Source organism: Lolium rigidum, chromosome 4 (assembly GCF_022539505.1).
Source record: "Lolium rigidum isolate FL_2022 chromosome 4, APGP_CSIRO_Lrig_0.1, whole genome shotgun sequence".
NCBI classification, from domain to species: domain Eukaryota; kingdom Viridiplantae; phylum Streptophyta; class Magnoliopsida; order Poales; family Poaceae; genus Lolium; species Lolium rigidum.
In genome coordinates this window covers 152,601,571-152,620,986 of record NC_061511.1, presented here as the reverse complement: position 1 = coordinate 152,620,986, position 19,416 = coordinate 152,601,571, and positions in this window count along the sequence as shown.

Here is a 19,416-nt window from a genome sequence, read left to right as displayed (position 1 = left end):
AACATTCGGTGTTCATATTTAAGTAACCTTAGAGTGCATAATAGACCATTGCAATTATACCGAGTACTAACATAGCATGCACACTGTCACCGTCGGGCTATGAAAGGGGGAATAGATCGCATCAATACTATCATAGTAATAGTTAACTTCATAATCTACAAGAGATCACAATCATAGCTTATACCAAGTACTACATGATGCACACACTGTCAACATTACATCATGAAGGAGGAATAGACTACTTTAATAACATCACTAGAGTAGCACATAGATGATATTCAACTAGATCACAAAGCTCATGATCACATAAAGATCACATGGGAGAGAGAGAGAGATGAACCACATAGCTACGGTACAGCCCTTAGCCTCAGGGGAGAACTACTCCCTCCTCATCATAGGAGTCATCATACGATATTCTCGTATCGTGGCTTATCGGTATCGAAGATTTAGGTCAGGGAGGCTTATATAGGTGAAGAGGCGGAGTCGGAAGGGCCACGGGGGTCCCACACAATAGGGGGGCGCACCCCCCCTTGGCCGCGCCGCCTTGTGGGGTGGGTCCCCCTGGCTCCTCTCTGGCCCCTCTCTGGCTCTCTGGAAGCTTCGGTGAAATATAAGATCCTGGGCGTTGATTTCGTCCAATTCCGAGAATATTCCCTTTGTAGGATTTCTGAAACCAAAAACAGCAGAAAACAGCAACTGGCTCTTCGGCATCTCGTCAATAGGTTAGTGCCGGAAAATGCATAATAATGACATAAAGTGTGTATAAAACATGTGTGTACCATCATAAAAGTAGCATGGAACATAAGAAATTATAGATACGTTGGAGACATATCAGATCCCTAGGCCTTATTTCTAAGCATTGAAACACCGTTTATTTACTGTTCTACTGCATGTTTACTCGCTGCCATATTTTATTCAGATTGTTATTACCACTCATATTCATCCATATCACTTGTATTTCACTATCTCTTCGCCGAACTAGTGCACCTATACATGTGACAAGTGTATTAGGTGTGTTGGGGACACAAGAGACTTCTTGTATCGTAATTGCAGGGTTGCTTGAGAGGGATATCTTTGACCTCTTCCTCCCTGAGTTCGATAAACCTTGGGTGATTCACTTAAGGGAAACTTGCTGCTGTTCTACAAACCTCTGCTCTTGGAGGCCCAACACTGTCTACAGGAATAGAAGCGTGCGTAGACATCACTGACCAGTGGGGCACACTGGGGCTCAACCCCATGTACCGGCGCGGCCAAGGAGGGGGCGCGCCACCCTGTGGTGTGGGCCCCTTCTTGCCCCACTAACTCATCTCTTCCTCCCATTCTACTCTCTCTCCCAAAAAAACTCGTACTCACTTTCTCTCACTCGCGTTTCTGCTCAAGAGCTCAAGATTTCTCGATCTCTTTGCTCAGCCCAGATTTTTGTCTGAAATTTGGCACATTTGCTCTCCGGTATGTGACTCCTCCGATTATCCAAATAGAATTTTGTTTGGTTGAGTATATCTTGAATATTTTGTTGCTGTAGGTAACATGTTAACTGAGCTTGCATGCTTGTTCTAAGTTGTAAAAATTAGTTTTGATGCATGATTAGTACTCTACCAAGTTCCTATAGTAGTTTCCCTCAATGATATGTCTCCAAATCAACTTTTATAATGTTTGTTGAAAATTTCAGAAAAGGAAGATGGATAACTATAACTTTGGAGAAGTGTTCGAAAGAGAGACGACAAGCACGGGGAGGCCCTCAAGGGCAGCCACTCGAATTAGACGATCCTATAACGAGGATGTCATCGCACCGAGCTTTGAAGTTGAAGAAGATAATGGAGTTCCTAATGCTTCATCCTTTCCATATTATGATTTTTTGCGTAATGCAGGGCTGCTAGATGATTTCTTGTTTCTCATCAATAATGTGGGCTTATCTACCTATATGGAAGATGAGAGGAGTCAATACTACATGCTAACTAAAATCTTCGTTGAAAGCTTTCAGTTCAACAACTCACACTACTCACCAACAGTTACATTTAGTATTTATGACAGGCCTATTACTATGAAATTGAAAGATTTTTGTACTGCATTGGATATTGCTCCTGTAGGTACAGCGAAGAAGATTGAGAAAAGCCCCAAAGCTTTGACGGAGCTCTATCGAGATGTGACCAATGATGATAGCCGCACCATTCAGCGCGGCAAGATAAGAAACATTCAACTCCCTGCCATTAGATATTTCGCTTATTATCTTGCTACTAGCATTCTTGGTACGGGAGAACACTAGCAACATTTCTAGTTATCATCTTGCTTTTCTAGTTGCTGCACTTACTGGAAAAACACCTTATCATCTTGGTGCTCTTGTTGCTCGTCGTTTATCCAATAAGGGGCCTATTTTTGGAGAAATTGTTGCCCACGTATTATGGCACATCTAGATCTTCCTCTTGATCCTACTGATGAGAAATTAACCCCTATAAGGCTTGATATTGCTGCTATGAAGAGTCACCAATTTGTCACAACTGACTCTAGTTTAGAAAATATTGTCTATAAAATGTTGTTTATTGACGGGGATGAGAGGGAAATCCCTTTGCCGCAGGGCGATTTGTTCAGTGTTCACAGGAAACCGTGGTCGCGCTCTAAGGAGGAGGTGGATGAGCAGCTGAGGATACATGGGTTCCACCAGCAGCATGACTCCGAGGACGCCGAGCCCTCCTACGGGTACACCGTCACGTATCCTAGTGCATCCTCCAGCACATACCCAGAACAGGTTCCTTCTTCGTCATACTACAGAGGTGCCACTTCATGGGCACCATGGGATTGATCTCCACTTAGGCCAAAAGCCTAAGCTTGGGGGAGGTATACCGGCATCACTCATTCATTGCATATTACTATTGCTGGATACTTGTGCATACTTGTTTAGCTTCTTAAAGTGGTTTCTAATAAGAGGGAGATGATATTTGGGGAAGTGCTGTTTGAAAACAGATTCTGGACTGATACCAAAAAATTCTCAAAAACAGCCAGAACGTTATTTTACGAAGCCAATTTTTGTGCATGTTCCCCAGGTTATTATCTAACTTTCATTAGTTGAACACTTTTCGAGCTGAGCAGCGGAAGATTTTTGTAAAAATCGATTACTGTACTGCTGTCAAGTTTGACGAATTTCTGCTGCTTTGTGTTTATGTGACTCTTTTAGTTTTCATTTTCTTGTTTTTGCTTTGTTTCTTTCCTAAAACACAAAAAGACCAAAAATATTTCTGTTGTTTCTCTTACCATTTGCTTATTTTGGTTTCTTGTTTCTATTTTGCTTTATTTGCTATCGTTGGTTTGCTATAAGAAAATCCAAAAAGATTTTGCTTTGTTTGCTTGTTTCCTTTTGTTCTTGTTTCCAATTCGAAAACACCAAAAATATTTGCTGTTCTTCTTTGGTTTGTAAAGTTCACTATGTAATTCAGCGGTCTTCGGTGGTTTGAGCTTGGTTTTCATTTCATATTGTTCAAGCTACACAAGTGAAAAGACAATAATGACGATCTACGACAATTCGACTGTGGTGGGAGGCTGGTATGAACTCTATTTGTTTTCATTTTTGTACATATACTCATCCATGTGAGCATGCTTAGTTGGTTCATGTGAGGTATATGTCATTTAGGAAAGTCTAGTAGTTCATGATCTCTCATGTTTTGCTCCAATTTATTAATATGAGTAGCATATCATAAATATTTGCTTGCATTGTTTTATTCATAGATAGGTATGACATTGTGGTATTCTCCTCTGAATAATTCACTTGTATCAACTTGGCACATGCTCACGCATGCATATGACTGAACAAAAGTCAATTTAGCCTCGATGATTTCCTTTGCCTCTGAGTTCTTGTATCACTTTTATGCCTTCGTTAATTTATTTTGTCGCAAGCATGATTATGACAGTTATTGCTCTCTTGATTGTCGCTTCCCAGTCTATTGCTAGCCTTCACTTGTACTGAGCGGGAACGCTGCTCGTGCTTCCAAACCCCTGAAAACTAAGTTATTCCAAAGTGTCCACCATAAATACGTATGCATGGCATTTCAAACCATTCCAAGTAAATTCTCATGTGCTACCTTTAAACCTTCAAAATACTTCTCAATTTGTGTCGATGTTTTATAGCTCATGAGGAAGTATGTGGTGTTTATATTTGAAAGATCGAGATGTCGCCTAGAGGGGGGTGAATAGGCAATTACAAACTCTTGCGGATTTGTCTTGTAAGAATGCGGAATTAAACTATCGTTTAGTTTACAAGCACAAACCCTAAATATGCTAAGCTCAACTAAGTGTAACAATAGCAACTAGAGCTAAGCAAGATAGGCACAAGATATATGTAGCACAAGTGATAGCAAGATATATATATACTTCAAGCACGATGGCTATCACAAGGAAAGAGAGCTCGGGTATAGAAATAACCGAGGCACGCGGAGATGAGGATGTATTCCCGTGTTCCCTTGCTTTGCAACAAGGTACGTCACGTTTGGAGGAGTGGAGGTCCCACGAAGGATTCCCCGCGCCACGAAGGCTCACCCTATTCTCCGAACCACACCCACGAAGGATAATGGCCCTTTCCTTATGGTTAGCTTTTCCTCCGCTCCGGAGATGGCAAGCTCCACAACCACTTCACAAGCTCCACGAAGGAGAAGCCCGGGCCCCTTCACAATCTTCCACGAAGAGATCACCGGGACACCAACCAAGCCAACTAGGAGGTCACCCTCCAAGAGTAACAAGCTCACGGTCTCTCACTCGAACAAATCGTGGTGGAGAGCTCAACACTATGCAATGATGCAAAGCAAGAACACCGGAGGTGTTCAAGTCCTTCACACTCAAATCCCACCAAAGCAACGAATGCTAGGATGAGATTGGAGAGGAAGAACAAGGGGGAAAGTCAACCAAAGACTCCAAGATCTAGATCCCAAGAGATTCCCTCACTTAGAGAAGAAACGGTTTGGTGGAAGTGTAGATCTAGATCTCCTCTCTTAGATCCCTCAAGAATTAGCAAGATTTATGGGAGGAATCAAAGGGGAGAGCAAGTTCTTCCAAGAGCAACAATGGAGGTGAAGAAAGGGGAAGAACTTACTAGATCAAGGTGGAAGAAGAGCTATTTATAGCATGGGAGCAAATAAAACTGTTGGGGGGAAAAAGACAAGAAAAACGGGCAGAAAACGGCTCTAAAAAGTGGCCCAGCCGGTTGCCAGGCCGGCCGACCGGCCTGGGCACTGAGGAGCCCGGTCGGTGGCCCGGTCCGACCGGCCCAGCAACCGGGCGGCAGCAGCCCGCGCAGCAGGCGACGGATAGGCGAGGAGCGCGCGCGGGCGCGTGGGCGCGTGGGCCACGCGGGGCGGAGGCGGCCCAGCTGGGCGCCCGGTCGGGCCGGAGGAGGCGCCGGGCAGGCCGGAGCCGGACCGGGCCCGAGACCGGTCGCGGGCCAAATGGCCACTGGACGCGGTCCGGATGGCACCGGTTCCTGGGCCGGTCACGACCGGGTGGGCCGGCGCGCGGCCCGGCAGGCCGGGCGGCCAACCGGCTGCCTCGCCTCCTTTTTTTTCTTTTCTTTTCTTTTTATTCTTTTCTCTTTTTCCCTTTTCTTTAATAACTAATGCTCCCGAACTCCGATTCGAATGAAATATGGAGACTCCTCACAGAACATTTTTAGATGATTTTAGAGAGGGAGTCTCCCACCGTCAAGAAACTGTGAAGACGTCCAAACTCGAAAACGCAATAGAAGATGCATGCGGATTCCGTTTTCGATGAACTTGGGCTTGTTGTAAAGCTAGCAACAAGCTCAAGAACCTCACACAGATAAACACCAAGAAGCAATAAGGATATGCAAAGTATGCAAAGGATTGAGCTCCCTAAGACGATGTGATCAAGTTACCCAACCGAAAGCCCCTCTTAATAGTGCGGCTATGTATCCTATAATCCGGTCTCCCATCAACCACCTTGAGACCGGTAAAAGGAAAAACCTAGCAAAGTCATACCTTTGCCTTGCGCATCCCGCTTGATCTTGATGATAGCTCTTCAAGCTCCATACAAGCCGGTATGCCTCAACTTGATCATCGTTGCTTCGTGAAGACTCACAAATGCTCCCCCATACACCATGATGGGAAAGCTCCATAGATGTACATCTTCACATGTCCATTATCACCAAATGGACGGCAAGCTTCAAGCATGTGATTCACTCAAGATGCTCATCTTGAACTTGCCCAACTCAACCTTGTATCTTCTCATACTCACATAAGATAGAGCATGACTAATATTGAGTTCCACATAAGAACTCCATCTTCATTTCTTCTTCTTGATCATATCACATATATATATCTTCATACCGATGATCTTGATGCCAATACACAAGGTATACCTTTATCTTCATGGCATCCATACTTGAATCCAACACATGGAGAGCAAGTAGTACCTATGGAATATTCCTTCATATAAACTCAATGAAAACATTAGTCCATAGGGGTTGTCATTAATTACCAAAACCACACATAGGGGCAATGTACCCTTACAATATTTCAACCTTGTCATTTACTCCTGACAGACTTTCACCAATGGACTAGTGGCACATCCGCTTATCCAATAATTTTGCAAAAAGAGCTGGCAATGGGGTTCCCAGCCCTAATTAATTAACTTTCATCGATAATTCCCTTCACATGTTTTGCCCTGATTTATCAGTAAGCAACTTAATTTGCAAATAGACACTCCTCCATGGTATGTGAATGTTGGAAGGCACCCGAGGATTCGGTTAGCCATGGCTTGTGTAAGCAAAGGTTGGGGGAGTGTCATCCATAATGAAACTAAAATATATGTGTAAACAAAAGAGAAGAGGGATGGTTTACCTTGTCTGGTAGAGATAACGTCCTTCATGGGAGCCGCTCTTGAAAGTCCGGTTGACGAGGTAGTTAGAGTACCCACTATCATTCGTTGACAACAACAAACACCTCTCAAAATAATTTTACTCCTGTTTTACAAATGAAAAGCTCTAGCACATGTTAATCCCTGCTTCCTCTCGCGAAGGGTCAATCTTTTACTTTTACATTGAGTCTCCATCCTTTCTTTGAGTACCTTCTTGAGAGCACAACTGTCATTCTTAGTATAATATGCTTGTCCCAAAATGTGATTAATCGTGGTATAACTTTGATGCTTTTATCTTTGATAGTCTCTACTTCCAATCTTTCCATGAACTTCAAAGGTGCCCGAGCATTTATGTTTTGCTGTACAAATACGAGCAAGCGAGATACCACTTTATCATATCCTTCTATGAACATTGCAATCTTGCTGATAGACATGATTCATGATGCTTATTATTAATTTGTTGGTACCTTTTCCATGATTGACATAGCTATTAGATGACTTTATTTGCATGTATCTTATTATGAATTGCCTAAAGTACTTGTCCATATCATGAGAATATTTACATCATATGAACAAATGTGTTCGTGAAAGTTCTTTTATCGCACTTAGTTGTTAACTAAATTGCTTGAGGACAAGCAATAAGCTAAGCTTGGGGGAGTTGATACGTCCAAAACGTATCTACTTTCCCGAACACTTTTGCTATTGTTTTTCCTCTAATTTGTATATTTTGGATACAACTAACACGGACTAACGCTGTTTTCAGCAGAATTGCCCTGGTGTCTCGTTTTTGTGCAGAAAGTCAACTTTCAGGAAAATCCCCGGAATTAATGTAGAAGGGCCTATTTTCCCAGAAGACTCACGGAGCAAGAAGGGCAGGCCAGGGGGAGGCCCACGGCCTCCAGACCATAGGCCGGCGCGGCCTAGGAGGGGGGCGCGCCGCCTTATGGTTTGGCCGCCTCGGCCAGCCTCCGACGCCCCCCTCTGGACTACTTAACGTCTTCGACCTAAAAACGCACGGGGGGTTAGACGAAATCGCCAGAAGACATCCAGAACACCGCCGCCATCGCGAAACTCCATCTCGGGACCAGAAACTTCGTTCTGGCACTCCGCCGGGACGGGGAATTGGAGGAGATCATCGCCATCATCACCAACGACGCCTCTCCATCGACCAGCCATGTTTCCCCCATCCATGTGTGAGTAATTCCCCCGTTGTAGGCTGAAGGGGATGGTAGGGATTGGATGAGATTGGTCATGTAATAGCATAAGATTGTTAGGACATAGTGCCTAGTATCCGTAATTGGTACTTTTATGATATTTTTGCAACTTGTTATGCTTAATGCTTGTCACTAGGGCCCGAATGCCATGATCTCAGATCTGAACATGTTATTGTTTCATGATAATATGCATTGTTTTATGATCTTACCTGCAAGTTGTATACACATATTGCTGTCCGGAACCCGAGGCCCCAAAGTGACAGAAATTGGGACAACCGGAGGGGAAGGCGGTGATATGAGGATCACATGTGTTCACGGAGTGTTAATGCTTTGCTCCGGTGCTCTATTAAAAGGAGTACCTTAATTTCCAGTAGATTCCCTAGAGGCCCGGCTGCCACCGGCTGGTAGGACAAAAGATGTTGTGCAAGTTTCTCATTGCGAGCACGTACGACTATATATGGAACACATGCCTATGGATTGTTTAGTACTTGGATACCGTTTTATTATTATCTGCAAATGCCCTACCTTGATTGTTACATGATTTCTCTCATCCATGCAACGCCCGTCCATCCATCCTTGTGCCTACATTATTTTAATCCTGATGTTTACTATAATCACCACTGCTGTCTTTGTTACACTGCTGCTGATATTTCACTACTGCTACTGCTATAAAACTGTTGCTACTGATAAACTCTTGCAAGCAAGTCTGTTTCCAGTGCGGCTAAATTGACAACTCCGCTGTTAAGGCTTACAAATATTCTTTGGCTCCCCTTGTGTCGAATCAATAAATTGGGTTTTACTTCCCTCGAAGATTGTTGCGATCCCCTATACTTGTGGGTCATCAATGGTGATGGTAAGGTTGCTATTGTTTCAAGTGATAATTCTGATGGCGATTGCCTAGTTGTGTTTGCTTGTTGTGTTTCTGGTAATGATGAGTGGATCTTTGATTCTGCATGTCCGTTTCATATTTGCTGTAACAAAGATTGGTTCAGTTCTGATGAGTTTGCGCAGACTCGAGATTTTGTGCGTATGGGAGATAACAACCCACATGAGATCGTGGGCATTGGCTTCGTTCAGATCAAGATGCATGATGGCATGACACGCACTCTGATAGATGTGAGACACATACCTGGCATGGCCAGAAATCTGATCTCTCTCAGTATCCTTGATGTTGATGGGTACAAACACTCCGGTTCTCGCGGAGTTCTGAAGCTATCAAAAGGTTCTCTCGTTCACATGATTGGTGATATGAATTTTGCAAATTTATATGTTCTTAGAGGTAGCACTTTGTCTGGTATTGCTGCTACTGTTTATTCCTGATAAACCTGGTAAAACTAATCTATAGCATATGTGTCTTGGATATATGAGTGAACATGGCATGGCAGAATTTCACAGGAGAGACCTGCTAGATGGCTGCAATTTGAGTAAGTTTGAGTTCTGTGAGCACTGCATTTTTGGTAAACATAAAATTCAATGCTTCCGTTCATACCACTAAAGGGATTCTAGATTATGTGCATGCCGATGTGTGGGGACCTTCCCGCAAGACTTCTCTTGGTGGTGCAAATTACATGTTCACTATCATAGATGATTACTCCAGAAAAGTGTGGCCCTTCTTTCTGAAACATAAATATGATGTGTTTGATGCTTTTAGAAAGTGGAAAGTTATGGTAGAGAAGAAAAAAGAAAAGAAAGTTAAATTGCTTCGTACTGACAATGGCATGGAGTTTTGTTCTACTGTTTACAGTGATTATTGCAGCGACGAAGGCATTGTCAGGCACCACACCATCCCATATACTCCTCAGCAGAATGGTGTGGCAGAGAGAGGATGGACAAAACCATCATCTTCAAGGCTCACTTCATGTTGTCCAATGCTGGTATGCATAGACGTTTTTGGGCTAAAGTAGCCTCCACTGCTTGTTACTTGATAAACATGTCACCTTGCATTCCGCTTGATAAGAAAACTTCTATTGAGGTGTGGTCTGGTTCACCTGCTGATTATTCACAGTTGAGAGTTTTGGTTGCACTGCTTATGCTCATGTTGATAATGGAAAGCTAGAGCCTAGAGCTGTTAAGTGTGTGTTTCTTGGTTATGATTCAGGAGTTAAGGCATATAAGTTATGGAATCCTGAAACTAAGAAAGTTTTGCATAACAAGAATGTTGTCTTTAATGAGGCCGTCATGTTTTATATGAGTTCGTATACATATATTTCTGATGCTATTGATTTTTCTGATGTTTCTGATGATGAGCAACAGAGGATTAGCGTGCAGGTGGAGCACGTGGAGGAGAAAGAAACTGATGTTGATGAAATGAGAATACTGTTGTTCAGCACTCACCATATGTTTTGCAGCAAACAAATAGTTCCATTGTTGCTGATAGACCGAGGCGTAACAAAGGTCCACGTCCTTGTTTAATTGAAGAGTGCAATCTTGTTCATCATGCTTTGAGTTGTGCTGAACAGGTGGAGCATGATACTGAACCTACTACATATGCTGAGGCCGTTGCATCTGTTGACCGCGTGAACTGGATTTCTGCTATGCAAGAGGAGATGCAATCGCTTGACAAGAATTGCACATGGGATGTTGTGCGCTGGCCTAAACAAAAGAAGGTTGTCCGCTGTAAGTGGATATTTAAAAGAAATGAAGGTATGTCCCCTAATGAGCCTCCGGGGTTTAGGGCAAGGTTAGTAGAAAAATGTTTCAGCCAAATTCCAGGTATTGATTATAATGATGTATTCTCTCCAGTTGTGAAGCATAGTTCCATTCGTGCATTCTTTGGTATTGTGGCTATGCATGATCTTGAGCTTGAGCAGCTAGATGTAAAGACTGCTTTTCTGCATGGTGAGCTTGAGGAGGAGATATACATGGACCAAACTGAAGGTTTTGTTATGCCTGGTAAAGAAGATCTTGTTTGCAAGTTGAAGAGGTCCCTTTATGGTTTGAAACAGTCTCCAAGACAGTGGTATAAAAGGTTTGATTCATTTATGATTGCACATAAGTTTAAGAGATCTCAGTATGATAGTCGTGTTTATATCAAGTTTGTTAATGGATCACCAATATACTTGCTATTATATGTTAGTACACCTATCGATCCTTGCTTCAAATTATCAACATTGCAATGTCTTAGTACTGATGAAGATATTGAGTACATGTCTCGAGTTCCATATTCTAGTGCTGTTGGTTCCTTGATGTATGCCATGGTTTGTTCTCGCTCTGATTTGTCATATGCTATGAGTTTGGTCAGTCGATACATGGCTAATCCTGGTAAATAACATTGGAAAGTTGTTCAGTGAATTTTCAGGTACCTTCGTGGCACATTCAAAGTTTGCATGAAGTTTGGCAAGACCGGTGAGGGACTTGTAGGCTATGTGGATTTAGATTTTGCTGCCGATTTGGATAAGAGAAGATCCCTCACAGGTTATGTGTTCACTGTTGGTGGATGTGCTGTGAGTTGGAAGGCAACATTATAACCTGTTGTTACCCAATCTACGGCCGAAGCAGAATATATGGCAATTGTTGAAGCTTGCAAAGAGTCTGTTTGGTTGAAAGATTTGTATGATGAGCTTTGTGGGGATGATTCTTGCATTAACTTGTTTTCTCACAGTCAAAGTGCAATATACCTTACTAAAAATCAAATGTTCCATAAGAGGATAAAACACATTGATATCAAGTACCATTATATCCGCGACATTGTTGCTCAAGGTAATCTGAAGGTATGCAAGATAAGTACTCTTGATAATCCTGCTGATATGATGACAAGCCAGTTCCTGTTTCCAAGTTTGAGCTGTGCTCAAGCTTGGCTATAATTGTTTAGCCCAAGTGGCCGTTGGCGCCAGCAAGTGTTTTTTCTTTGTTGTTCAGGAGATTGTTGAAGTTCATGCTACAAGATAGAATTTGTCTCAAGGTGTAGTTTATTATATTGTAATCCAAATTCATATACTAAAGGGAGGCTAACTTCTGAAGAGCGGATCGAGGCCCGTCGCCGGTAGGCTTGGTACGGATCGTTGCCACCGCCTATATATACATCTTGTAAGCCGCCAGCTAAGGTTTATCAGATTATAAGATAACCCACGACGTTTGTAAACACTCCCCGATATAGTGAACTTTTGCTGGCTGGCGCCCGTGGTTTTTTCCCCTTCTATGTTGGAAGGGGTTTTACATGTTAAATCTCGTGTCTCCACTGCGTGTTTTTCTTTTATCGTTCTTAGTTATTTGCTTGTCGCTTTTATAACAGCAGGCACAAGCTCGATTTCACCGTTTCTAGCGAACCAAGCTTCACGCTGCTCAAAAGGAGAAAAGTTACGTCTTGCCCGAGCAAGCTCGGAGATGGCGCGAACTCATGTGCTCCTACAAAATATGGCGAAAGAAATTTCGTCACCTTTCACCGATTCGAATCCTTTGTATCATTGCTCGGTTCACTGCCAAATGTCGCACCACCATTCGACCTCTTCGCTGCTTGGCAGGCTTGCATCCAGCTAAGGGACCGACTGGTTCTTCCCGAATAGCTAGTGCACGAGCTCCATGGTAACGTAGCGGCGGTTGCACAGGGTCTTCTCCTTGCTGTCGGTTGCGGGGGGTCTTCTCCTTAGTGGCGCCAGACTACCCAATGATGTCTACGGGTGCTTCTATTCTTGTAGACAGTGTTGGGCCTCCAAGAGCAGAGGTTTGTAGAACAGCAGCAAGTTTCCCTTAAGTGGATCACCCAAGGTTTATCGAACTCAGGGAGGAAGAGGTCAAAGATATCCCTCTTAAGCAACCCTGCGATCACAATGCAAGAAGTCTCTTGTGTCCCCAACACACCTAATACACTTGTCAGATGTATAGGTGCACTAGTTCGGCAAAGAGATAGTGAGATGCAAGTAATATGGATGAGTATGAGTGGTAATAGCAATCTGAATAAAATATGGCAGCAAGTAAACATGCAACAAAACAGTAAACAAACGGAGATTCGATGCTTGGAAGCAAGGCCCAGGGATCCTGCTTTCACTAGTGGACACTCTCAACAATGATCACATAATAGAACCACTCTACACCCTCTTGTTGGATGATGAACACCACTAACTGTGTAGGATTACATGAACCCTCAATGCCGGAGTTAACAAGCTCCACAATATTCGATATTCATGTTTAAATAACCTTAGAGTGCAAGATAGATCAACACAATTTCACCGAGAACTAACATAGCATGCACACTGTCACCATCACACTATGAAGGAGGCATAGATCACATCAATACTATCATAGTAATAATTAACTCCATAACCTACAAGAGATTATGATCATAGACTACGCCAAGTACTACACGATGCACACACTGTCACCATTACACCGTGGAGGAGGAATAGAGTACTTTAATAACATCACTAGAGTAGCACATAGATGATATTCAACTAGATCTCATAAAGAGAGAGATGAACCACATAGCTACAACGGAGCCCTCAGCCCCGGGGGTGAATTACTCCCTCCTCATCATGGAGACAGCGATGGCGGTGAAGATGGCGGTGGAGACGGCGGTGGAGATGACTCCGGGGGCAATTCCCCGTCCCGGCAGGGGTGCCGACGAGCAGACTTCTGTCCCCGAACCGGAGTTTCGCGATGGCGGCGGCTCCGGATAGTTTTCTATGGTTTCGTCGAACGGGGTCGAGGTTTTAGGTCGGGGACGACTAAATAGGCGAAGAGGCGGAGTCGGAGGGGCCACGGGGTGCCCACACACTAGGGGGCGCGCCCCCTTGGGCCGCGCCGCCCGTGGGGTGGGGCCCCCCGGCTCCCCTCTCGCCTTTCTCCGGTGCTCGGAAGCTTCCGGGAATTATAAGATCTTCGGTGTTGATTTCGTCCGATTCCGAAAATATTTCTTTACTAGGATTTCGAAACCAAAAAACAGAAAACAACAACCGGCCTTTCGGCATCTCGTCAATAGGTTATTTCCGTAAAACGCATAAAAACGATATAAAGTGTGAACAAAACATGTAGGTATTGTCATAAAACAAGCATGGAACATCGAAATTATAGATACGTTGGAGACGTATCGGTGATGTCTACGGGAGCTTCTATTCTTGTAGACGGTGTTGAGCCTCCAAGAGCAGAGGTTTGTAGAACAGCGAAGCAAGTTTCCCTTAAGTGGATTACCCAAGGTTTATCGATCTCGGGGAGGAAGAGGTCAAAGATATCCCTCTCATGCAACCCCGCAACCACAAAGCAAGAAGTCTCTTGTGTCCCCAACACACCTAATAGGTGCACTAGTTCGGCGAAGAGATAGTGAAATACAGGTGGTATGAATAAGTAGTAGCAACGGCAACGACACCGAGAAAAGTGCTTTGCCCAGGACAAGTAAACAAGCAAGTAGTAATGTAGCAGTAGTAACGCGATAGAAACAAGTAAACAAGCAGCGATAGCGATATTTAGGAACAAGGCCTAGGGAATAGACTTTCACTAGTGGACACTCTCAACATTGATCACATAACAGAATAGATAAATGCATACTCTACACTTTTGTTGGATGATGAACACATTGCGTAGGATTACACGAACCCTCAATGCCGGAGTTAACAAGCTCCACAATAATGCTCATATTTTAGTAACCTTTAGTGTAAGATAGATCAAAAGACTAAACCAAGTACTAGCATAGCATGCACACCTGTCACCTTCATGCATATGTAGGAGGAATAGATCACATCAATATTATCATAGCAATAGTTAACTTCGCAATCTACAAGAGATCATGATCATAGCATAAACCAAGTACTAACACGGTGCACACATTGTCACCTTTGCACACGTGCGAGGAGGAATAAAACTACTTTAATAACACATCACTAGAGTAGCACATAGATAAATTGTGATACAAACACATTGCAATCATAAAGAGATATAAATAAGCACCTCACTATGCCATTCAACAGGTGAATAAGTATTCTGTGAAATATGGCCTAAGAGACCCACACGGTGCACACACTGTCACCTTTACACACGTGGGACAAGGAGTCTCCGGAGATCACATAAGTAAAACTCACTTGACTAGCATAATGACATCTAGATTACAAGCATCATCATATGAATCTCAATCATGTAAGGCAGCTCATGAGATTATTGTATTGAAGCACATAGGAGAGAGATGAACCACATAGCTACCGGTACAGCCCCGAGCCTCGATGGAGAACTACTCCTCCTCATGGGAGCAGCAGCGGTGATGAAGATGGCGGTGGAGATGGCAGCGGTGTCGATGGAGAAGCCTTCCGGGGGCACTTCCCCGCTCCGGCAGGTGCCGGAACGAGAGACTCCTGTCCCCCGGATCTTGGCTTCGCGATGGCGGCGGCTCCGGAAGGTTTCCGTGGTTTTCGTCGAACACCCCGAGGTTTTTAGGTCGGGGGCTTTATATAGGCGGAGAGGCGGCGCGAGGAGGGCTTCCGGGGGCCCACACCCTAGGGGGCGCGCCCCCCTTGGCCGCGCCGGGGTGTGGTGTGGTGGCCCCGCCCCCTTCTCCGGCGGTTCTCGTGTGTTCCGGATGCTTTCGGGTAAAATAGGAACCCGGGCGTTGATTTCGTCCGATTCCGAGAATATTTCGTTACTAGGATTTCCGAAACCAAAACAGCGAGAAAACGAGAACCGGCACTTCGGCATCTTGTTAATAGGTTAGTTCCAGAAAATGCACGAATATGACATAAAGTGTGCATATAACATGTAGATAACATCAATAATGTGGCATGGAACACAAGAAATTATCGATACGTTGGAGACGTATCAATCAGCATCCCCAAGCTTAGTTCCTACTCGTCCTCGAGTAGGTAAACGATAAAAGATAATTTCTGAAGTGACATGCTACCAACATAATCTTGATCATACTATTGTAAAGCATATGAGATGAATGCAGCGATTCAAACCAATGTTAATGCAATGGGTAAACAATTGAATCATATAGCAAAGACTTTTCATGAATAATACTTTCAAGACAAGCATCAATAAGTCTTGCATAAGAGTTAACTCATAAAGCAATAAATTCAAAGTAAAGACATTGAAGCAACACAATGGAAGATTAAGTTTCAGCGGTTGCTTTCAACTTGTAACATGTATATCTCATGGATATTGTCAATGTAAAGTAATATAACAAGTGCAATATGCAAGTATGTAGGAATCAATGCACAGTTCACACAAATGTTTGCTTCTTGAGGTGGAGAGAAATAGGTGAACTGACTCAACATAAGAAGTAAAAGAAAGGCCCTTCGCAGAGGGAAGCATTGATTGCTATATTTGTGCTAGAGCTTTTATTTTGAAAACATGAAACAATTTTGTCAACGGTAGTAATAAAGCATATGTGTTATGTAAATTATATCTTACAAGTTGCAAGCCTCATGCATAGTATACTAATAGTGCCCGCACCTTGTCCTAATTAGCTTGGATTACCGGGATTATCATCGCAATACACATGTTTTAACCAAGTGTCACAAAGGGGTACCTCTATGCCGCTCGTACAAAGGTCTAAGGAGAAAGCTCGCATTTGGATTTCTCGCTTTTGATTATTCTCAACTTAGACATCCATACCGGGATAACATAGACAACAGATAATGGACTCCTCTTTAATGCATAAGCATGTAGCAACAATCAATGTTATCATATGAGATTGAGGATATATGTCCAAAACTGAAACATCCACCATGATTCATGGCTTTAGTTAGCGGCCCAATGTTCTTCTCTAACATTATGCATGCTCTAACCATTAAATGAGTGGTAAATCTCCCTTACTTCAGACAAGACGGACATGCATAGCAACTCACATGATATTCAACAAAGTGTTGATGGCGTCCCCAGGAGCATGGTTATCACACAACAAGCAACTTAATAAGAGATAAAGTGCATAAGTACATATTCAATACCACAATAGTTTTTAGGCTATTTGTCCCATGAGCTATATATTGCAAAGGCGAATGATGGAAATTTAAAGGTAGCACTCAAGCAATTTACTTTGGAATGGCGGAGAAATACCATGTAGTAGGTAGGTATGGTGGACACAAATGGCATAGTGGTTGGCTCAAGGATCTTGGATGCATGAGAAGTATTCCCTCTCGATACAAGGTTTAGGCTAGCAAGGTTATTTGAAACAAACACAAGGATGAACCGGTGCAGCAAAACTCACATAAAAGACATATTGTAAACATTATAAGACTCTACACCGTCTTCCTTGTTGTTCAAACCAATACTAGAAATTATCTAGACCTTAGAGAGACCAATTATGCAAACCAAATTTTAGCAAGCTCTATGTATTTCTTCATTAATGGGTGCAAAGTATATGATGCAAGAGCTTAAACATGAGCACAACAATTGCCAAGTATCAAATTATCCAAGACATTTTATCAATTACCACATGTAGCATTTCCCGTTTCCAACCATATAACAATTAACGAAGCAGTTCAACCTTCGCCATGAACATTATGAGCTAAGAACACATGTGTTCATATGAACCAGTGGAGCGTGTCTCTCTCCCACACAAGCATGATGGATCATATTTTATTCAAACAAAAACAAAAACAAACAGACGCTCCAAGTAAAGTACATAAGATGTGACCGAATAAAAATATAGTTTCAAGAGAAGTGACATGATAAGTTGTCGATGAAGAAGGGGATGCCTTGGGCATCCCCAAGCTTAGATGCTTGAGTCTTCTTGAAATATGCAGGGATGAACCACGGGGGCATCCCCAAGCTTAGACTCTTCACTCTTCTTGATCATAGTATATCATCCTCCTCTCTTGACCCTTGAAAACTTCCTCCACACCAAACTCGAAACAAACTCATTAGAGGGTTAGTGCATAATCAAAAATTCACATATTAAGAGGTGACACAATCATTCTTAACACTTCTGGACATTGCCCAAAGCTACTGGAAGTTAATGGAACAAAGAAGTCCATCCAACATAGCAAAAGAAGCAATGCGAAATAAAAGGCATAATCTGTCAAAACAGAACAGTCCGTAAAGACGAATTTTATTGAGGCACCAGGCTTGCTCAAATGAAAATGCTCAAATTGAATGAAAGTTGCCTACATATCTGAGGATCACTCACGTAAATTGGCATAATTTTCTGAGTTACCTACAGAGAATTAAGCCCAGATTCGTGACAGCAAGAAATCTGTTTCTGCGCAGTAATCCAAATCTAGTATGAACCTTACTATCAAAGACTTTACTTGGCACAAAAATGCAATAAAACTAAGATAAGGAGAGGTTGCTACAGTAGTAACAACTTCCAAGACTCAAAATAAAAAACAAAATTACTGTAGTAAAATAAACACATGGGTTATCTCCCAAGAAGTGCTTTATTTATAGCCATTAAGATGGGCTCAGCAGTTTTAATGATGCACTCGCAAGAGATAGTATTTGAAGCAAAAGAGAGCATCAAGAGGCAAATTCAAAACACATTTAAGCCTAACATGCTTCCTATGAAAAGGAATCTTGTAAATAAACAAATTCATGAAGCATGATGCAACAAGCATAGAAAGATAAAACAAGTGTAACTTCAAGATTCTCAACATAAAGAGGGGAAACTTAATATTATTAAGATGCATATACCCATGTTTCCCTCTCTCATAATAACTTTCAGTGGCATCATGAACAAATTTAACAATGTAACTATCACATAAAGCATTCTTATTCACATGCATAAAAGTATCATTACTCTCCACATAAGCATAATCAATTTTATTAGTAATAGTGGGAGCAAATTCAACGAAGTAGCTATCATTATTATTCTCATCAAGTGTAGGAGGCATAGTATAATCATAATAAAATTTACTCTCCATAGTAGGCGGCACCAGAAGACCACTATCATTATAATCATCATATATGGGAGGCATATCATAATCAACATAGATTTTCTCCTCAATACCCGGAGGGATAAAGAGATCATTTTCATCAAAACCGACCTCCCCAAGCTAAGAATTTTCCATATCATTATCAACAATGGTGTTCAAAGCGTTCATACTAATATTACTACTAGCATGCAAATAAGATTCCATAGGTTTTTTAATTTTCGCATCAAACCATCCATGTCTTAAATCAGGAAATAGAATAAGAAGCTCATTGTTGTCCATTATGCCAAACTAGTGTAAACAAGAAACAAAAAGATGCAATTGCAGGATCTAAAGGAAATAGCTTCGAGCACACACACAACGGCGCCGGAAAAGTACTTTAACCGGGACCGAAGTATGAGTGCCTTTTACCTTTCCTCCCGGCAACGAGCGCCAGAAAAGTGCTTGATGTCTACGGGTGCTTCTATTCTTGTAGACAGTATTGGGCCTCCAAGAGAAGAGGTTTGTAGAACAGCAGCAAGTTTCCCTTAAGTGGATCACCCAAGGTTTATCGAACTCAGGGA